The sequence below is a fragment of the Anabrus simplex genome, chromosome 3 (genome assembly GCF_040414725.1).
Source record: "Anabrus simplex isolate iqAnaSimp1 chromosome 3, ASM4041472v1, whole genome shotgun sequence".
Classification (NCBI taxonomy): Eukaryota; Metazoa; Arthropoda; class Insecta; order Orthoptera; family Tettigoniidae; genus Anabrus; species Anabrus simplex.
In genome coordinates, this window is record NC_090267.1 from 394,538,811 (window position 1) to 394,546,313 (window position 7,503).

Genomic DNA, 7,503 nt, shown 5'->3' on the forward strand with positions numbered 1-7,503 from the left:
TGCGTGAGGTTGCATTGTGCTCAATGTTTCGATTACGCAGCTAGTAGTGTTAACTATCTTAGCGCTTCTTCCGGCGTAATTGTGGTTAATGAAAATGTTGCAACGGGTGAAACGCCTGACAGAGTAAATAAATGGACAAGTCCTACATCGAAGGAAGTATTAGACAATAGAGGCTCTAAACCAGTGGCGGTGCGTGACTTTTACAGTAAGGGAAGCACATAGCATAAGCTAAGAAGATATATACAGCAAAATCAATACAATAACTCACATTGTCTTGTGCTATCTGAATGTTAATTCCATTCGCCTCTCCTTCTTGACGAATTTTTCTATGACAAGGCTGTAGAATTCTTCATTCTTTGATGGCTTCAATTTTAGTAACGTCTTCTCAATCGACAGTAGAGACAAGTTCGAGAGTCTCTATTGTCTCTGTGCGTTTCTGCAGCAGGTGCGGATTCTCCGAAGTGCCGAAAATGAACGTTCGGCACTGGTACTGGACACTGGGATAGTTGAAATCAACGCACATTACTTAAACAGTTCTGAAATGGCAGAAGATGACGATCCACTACTTTTTAAATAAAACAAAAGTTTTAGAACTCCCATTGTAAGATACTCATCGGAGATATAAGCCGCGCTGAGCTCGCTTCTGAGACGGGTGAAGTCAAAATGCTGACCATAACTATGTTTCTAAGAACAGAATGCTGTTTCAGAAAAACTTTTCTTCGTGTTCTTTTGATCTACTAACTGTAAAAATTTTAATTTATTGAGTGCTTGGAACCGAAATTCTAGTTGGGTACGATATGTATAATGTCATATATATCGCAATATATGCGACGGTAGTCAAAATTTATGTCGCAGGTTTCATTTTTGACGTAGTCTCTTCTTTGGGAGCTCGTAGCTCTCTTGACATTTGTTCTGTACTCTTTCGAATTCATTTCTTTTTCCTTGAATGATACTTTTTGTTTTCTCTACTTTGGCAATACAGAAATTAACATCCAGTGCTTTCGTTTGAAGGATTTCAAATAGAGAATCGGTTAAGCAAAATATCTCGTTGAAAACTAATAAAATGAAATTGAACTGGAATTCCGAGAGAATACTGCTAAAACTTCCTGATACGTTTGACTATCCCATCGCTCTGGATTATGAAGGATATTCTCGAACAACTGAACTAATTCTTCTTTTTGTTCACGGACTGTTTCAACAAGTCCTCCGTCGTACGAGTAATTCCATCGTGTTGGACACACTTTAGAAAATCGTCTCTTGACTTCTTTATCTAATGCAGCAGTTCTCTTCGTCGAATTCAAAAAGAAAGAGGCCAAGCTACTCAGAATCATGAAGAATTTACATTTCTTTATATTAGAAGTTGTCTGTGTAAGGAAAAGGTTCAGTCTGTAAGCAAAACAATGTATGAATATAGCGTCGGGGTATTTGTTTTCCACTCTTTTCTGTAAACCACTGAGGCCTCATGTCATCACTCCGGCTCCATAGTAACATTGAGCGACTAGTTTAGAACCACTGTTGAACTCGTCCATTATGTGGAACACGTGATCTGCAAGAGCAGGAGCACTGCGATCGGCGCTTACGTTGGAAATCCAAGAAATCACTCCTGTACTTCTCCATCAGCAGACGTGTACCTAACAACAGCCGAAAGTTGGGAATGGCCAGAAATATTAGTAGTTTCATCAATAATAATCGCCACAAATTTTGACTGTGATATTTCATTCTTTATTTCGGTTAATAACACACTGGCTACTCCATCAATTAAATCATTTTGTACTTGATGTGAAAGACCTATGAACACCGTTGCTTTCTGCAAATGATTTGCTACTGTGTCGTCGTACTTGCTAAGAAGTGTTATGAGTTCTATGTAATTTCCACTATTTAAGCAACTTTTATCATCTGCATGCGCTCTGAAAGGAAGTTCTTGTCTTGCAAGATACATTACAACGTCATTCAGTCGTTGGATCACGTTTCTATTCTGTTTTACCAACTCGTTATGTTGTATTGCCTCCAGTTCACGCTGCTGATCGAGTTGCAAATCTATTCTGGTCGTTCCGAAAGCTGTTAACAGAAGTTCAGCTCGGATAGGTGCTTGTGTTTGCTGATGACGCTGGGATGTTTTAAGCAAGTTATTCATGTCATCGAAGCCTAGACTGTTCCACACCCCTTTTTCATTTGAAAATAGAACGCAAGGCCAACAGTAGAGTTTTTATATTTTTGACAACCACATAACCAACCTATTTCCCCACACTGCTCTGTATTAAAGTGTCGAACACAAGGTTTCGTTTTAGTTTTTACACCCGGTAAATCAGGCATTGGTCTGCCACAGGAAATTACATCACTCATCTCTTGAAAAGCGCTCGAACTCATGCCCTGGATTAAGAGAGATACTAATACGCATCCACACACCCCTCCGCTCTCCTCACTCACGCCGACAGTTGTCATGCTTCAGAGACTCAAACCAGGGAATGAGCACAGAGAAAGCATTCCCTTCTAAGGCGGCAGAATCGCAGTAGTTCCTTTAATTTATAATTATGTGTGCACGTAAATTTGGTGTAATTTTCACAAACAACGCGAAGTAAATTAAGTGATACAATTCACTGTACGATATTTCACTTCAGTTGAAAACACAAGTACAATTAAACCTTTTTCTCACAAGTTTTATCACATATAAATACTCTCGAACGGAATGAGTCGTGAGATGCATTCCCTTCGGTGGAGCTTCCCGAACCCAAGGAGATCCTTCGCCGTCCGACTGTTCGCAACACTTCAAGCAGCCACGGTGGTTTATTGCCTCTTGAAAATTGTGGACTATCCAGGTGGACGAAAGCAAATCAGTGAGGTCTCACCTCGGGACGTGCTTCATCGCACTGCAGGTGCATCAGCTTGAATTCCAGTGTCGAACCGCATTCTCCGGCATTCTTTCCATCTCTCTTGGGTCTTGAGTCAACAACCATGTACCCATACACGCCATATTTTCCTGCCAGTACTACTGCTACTACAAGCACCACAACTACCTCCATTGCCATCTTCGGACAATTCGCCGCAGACACCGCCGCCGTTGCTTTTCACACAGCACTGATGTCCAGCCATGCAGCCCGCTTTCTACCTGGGACATAAGCTCATCATCCCTACACCTCCCGAACACCATCTACGAGAGGGGTCACTCGACCAGCCCACTGACAGGAACGAGCACCACGTCGCAGGGCAGTGGATTCAGCACCAACGTCAGCACAGTATTTGGCCACAGCAGACGATACATCTCCTCCCGTGGATACCGGAGTACAGCACCCTCCACCATCTACCACTACTTCCACCTCCACTACCACCACCAGCTCCCAGCTCGCATATTCCTCCATTTCCGGCACTAGACGACCCATTACCCACCTCCGTTTTTTCCAGCCAACCCCCTCTGGAACACATGCATTTCTCCTCTCCAATCCTTCCTCAGAACTTCAGTCACCCCAAGCCATTTTCTCCACGCTTCTCAACTATAACCTGCGCCGAGAAGACGTCGCCGATATCCGGAAGGCATCAAAAGGAATAATAATCAAAATCAATGGAGACACTACGGCTAATCAACTCGCCAATCAAATTGGAGCAACCCCCTTCGGATCAAACGCCTCTCTTCAACCCCTCCCACCACCACCCATGCAACCCCCAATTCCTCCACCTCGTTATAATCAGCTAAGCTGTGTCATCCGTGGTGTGAATCCTTCACTCGCAGAGGACACGATTGTCACCGAGCTCAATGCGAAGGGAATACCAGCTCTGAGGACCTTCCGCATCAGGAACGCGGCGGGGCCAACATTCATGGTGCGAATCATCCTACCAACATCTGCCGATGTGGAAAAACTACTTGCCAGTGGTGTCTCAATCCATCGTCATCATCACAAAGTCGAGCCGTCCCGCCCTCCACCTCCATTGTCTCTGAGATGTGAAAAATGTCTTTGTTATAATCAACACCCAACTACACAGTGCAAAGCAAATCATCCCATCTGCGGGCATTGCACTCAACACCACTTCACCTACAAGTGCCACAACACTCTTCAAACCACCCGGTGTCACACCTGCGGTGGCAACCATGCAGTTTATTCTCGCCGATATCGAGGCCGTCCCGCACCTCTCCCAAACCACCCTGAATTAATAGCCCCCGTTCGCACTATCGACCCACCAACCACGCCAACTCGTTCACTATTTCCCCATCCTACAATTGAAGATCTGATCAGATTTGTAAAAATTGCATTGCTCAATATCCACCCATACAATAGATCGCTAGTTCTCAACCATCTCCAGGCTGCAGCAACTCAGGCGCTCAATTTACACTTCCTCACAACACATTCCGGTTTAAATACCCATTTCACATTTTACACCTTCAGAAACTCCTGTATAACTCTTTCATGGTATTTTGCGCCTCAGATCCATATCCAGTAACATCATGTTACATTGCCATGCACTAAGGACAACCACATCAAGCATAACATAGGGTGTAAGTGCACTCAGATTGACGCAATTACCCATCCTGTATATGTATTCATAACCTAATATTTGTCATGTATATCAGGCGTAGGATTGAAAAAATCTACTAATGAATCAATATACTGCTGTTGAATGTCTTCACCTACTTCTATATATTTAATTATTTACCTTGTCTAAACAACATTGTAATCAATTATGAAATTCAATAAAACTTACCCCACTGGCCATAAATTCCCCTTCCATCTCCTTCATTTCTCACATCCTTTACCCAACTCCTTTTTCCCGCACACCTCCCCAACCCGCCCGCATCTCTTGGCCAGAGAGAGGGCGTAACCCTCTAGGTGGCCCGCCCCACTACTTCAGGGTGGGGAATGAAAACTTCCTCAGACAGACAGACAGACAGACAGACAGACAGACAGACAGACGGAACCCAAGCGAATAATTATGAAGGGACCAGAGTGAAGTCATGGTCGAGTCTGGCAGGCCACTTGCCTGACGAACGGCTTTGATAGCACATATTTGCATAGCTCTTGGAGACAGACGTATGTTTGCAACTCTCAACTGCCCATGCATCACTGTCACGTTAAAATAAAGTTAATTATACGTTATATAAAACGACACAAAATTTAGAATAAATACTGGCTGCAATAACATATATATTTTGTGTATGACTCATTCCCTTCATTCCATGGAATAAAAGCCCCTGCTCTAAACTGACGTGTCTTTTGGAAGACCTAAGAAGCAGAATACTCTTCTTGCAGTAACAGTGAAACGTGCGTTGTATTCCGTACACTTCCAACAAGTTTCTGTCGTGAATTGACAGACTGACTATCACGTTCAAATGTGGACCATACGACACTACACTGCTAGAGTATACATCAGCTGTTACTTGATTTCGTTACTGATGCGTGAACGATCTTGAAGTGAAGAGGTGTCTACATACAAAGGTATTAAAAATCCTAGTATTCAACTAACGTTGCTGGAGCACAGTATATTAAAAACTCAGCAACATTAGCAGTGGTCATATTTTGAATGGTGACCGCTTCAGTAAACGGGAGTTGTGAGAGAACTCCGACCCACAACAATTAAACTTTGTGACGGCAGAAGCACTCCTAGTCCGCCTCTGTGGTGTAGTGGTTAGTGTGATTAGCTGCCAACCCCGGAGGCCCGGGTTCGATTCCCGGCTCTGCCACGAAATTTGAAAAGTGGTAGGAGGGCTGGAACGGATTTCACTCAGCCTCAGGAGGTCAACTGAGTAGAGGTGGGTTCGATTCCCACCACAGCCATCCTGCAAGTGTTTTTCCGTGGTTTCCCACTTCTCCTCCAGGCAAATGCCGGAATGGTACCTAACTTAAGGCCACGGCCGCTCCCTTTCCTCTTCCTTGTCTATCCTTTCCAAACTTCCCACCCGCCACCCAGGCACCTGTTCAGCATAGGAGGTGAGGCCGCCTGGACGAGGTACTGATCATCATCCCCAGTTGTATCCCCGACCCAATGTCCCACGCTCCAGGACACTGCCCTTGAGACAGTAGAGATAGGATCCCTTGCTGCGTCCGGGCGTAAAGCCAATCTTGGAGGGTAAGCAGATTAAGAAAGAAAGAAAGAAAGAAAGAAAGAAAGAAAGAAAGAAGCACTCCTAAACCATAAAAAACTCCGCACTTCTACATTTTCTCCGCTACATGGAAAAGCAGAGGAATGATCGATATTTCTTTCGGGCTTACAACACGAGAGAGCGTGTACAGATTCTGTGATTGTTGCTCTCCTAGTATCCTCTTGTAACATGCGAGTACAAGTCAGAAAATATCTTCTTCTTAATCTGTTTACCCTCCAGTGTCGGTTCTTCCCTCGGATTCAGCCAGGGATCTCACCTCTACCGCCTCAAGGGCAGTGTCCTAGAGCTTCAGACTTTGGATCGGGGATACAACTGGGGAGAATGACCAGTACCTCGTCCAAACGGTCCTCACCTGCTACGCTGAGCAGGGGCCTTGTAGAGGGATGGGAAGATTGGATTGGACAAGCAAGGAAGAGGGAAGGAAGCGACCGTGGCCTTAAGTTAGGTACCATTCCGGTACTTGCCTGGAGGAGAAGTGGGAACTACGGAAAACCACTTCCAGGATGGCTGAGGTGAGAATCGAACCCACCACTACTCACTTGTCCTCCCGAGGCTGAGTGGACCCCGTTCCGCGCTCGTACCACTTTTCAAATTTCGTGGCAGAGCCGGGAATCGAACCCGGACCTCCGGGGGTGGCAGCCAATCACACTAACCACTACACCAGAGGTGGACAGTCAGAAAATATTCAAAATAAAATCATTTCAGATTTCCAATATTGGTCTAAGTAGTAGAAGTAAATATGTTCATGTCAATCTAGGTGAGAAGAGTACAAGTCATTTTCTTCAAAGGTGACCCGTCATCACTGTACATCTGCGATATCTTTAAAATTTACTGCCGAAACCCGGGATCGAACCAGGGACCTTTAGATCTTCAGTCTAACGCTCTCCCAACTGAGCTGTTTCGGCTGTGGCAGGAGCTCAATCTTCATTGGTTGCCTTACGCGGCCAGTAGTGTCCAAAGTCTTACAGCTTCTTCCGGCGTAATTATAAAAATCCACAGGCTGTTTCCCGTCATTCGACATTGTCAGGAATGGAACTGTTGAAGCCCCCATTTAGCGGCAAAGATAAGAGCTGTGCCGTCTGCCGAAGCCTGTCACACTCCTCTGGGACTATGATTAACGAATGACAGATGAAATGAAATTATATTGGAGAGTATTACTGGAGTCCGCCTCTGTGGTGTAGTGATTAGCGTGATTAGCCACCCCCGGAGGCCCGGGTTCGATTCCCGGCTCTGCCACGAAATTTGAAAAGTCGTACGAGGGCTGGAACGGGGTCCACTCAGCCTCGGGAGGTCAACTGAGTAGAGGTGGGTTCGATTCGCACGTCAGCCATCCTGGAAGTGGTTTTCCGTGGTTTCCCACTTCTCCTCCAGGAAAATGCCAAGATGTTATCTAACTTAAGGCCACGGCCGCTTCC

General features: G+C 45.1%; 1 non-coding gene across 1 annotated transcript; it reads right to left on the reverse strand.

Annotated features, from left to right (window-relative positions):
* Nucleotides 1–6,920: 6,920 nt before the first annotated feature.
* TRNAF-GAA (transfer RNA phenylalanine (anticodon GAA)) lies at nt 6,921–6,993 on the reverse strand. The gene has a single exon. It is a non-coding gene; the product is annotated as a tRNA-Phe (tRNA).
* Between the last annotated feature and the right edge of the window lie 510 nt (nt 6,994–7,503).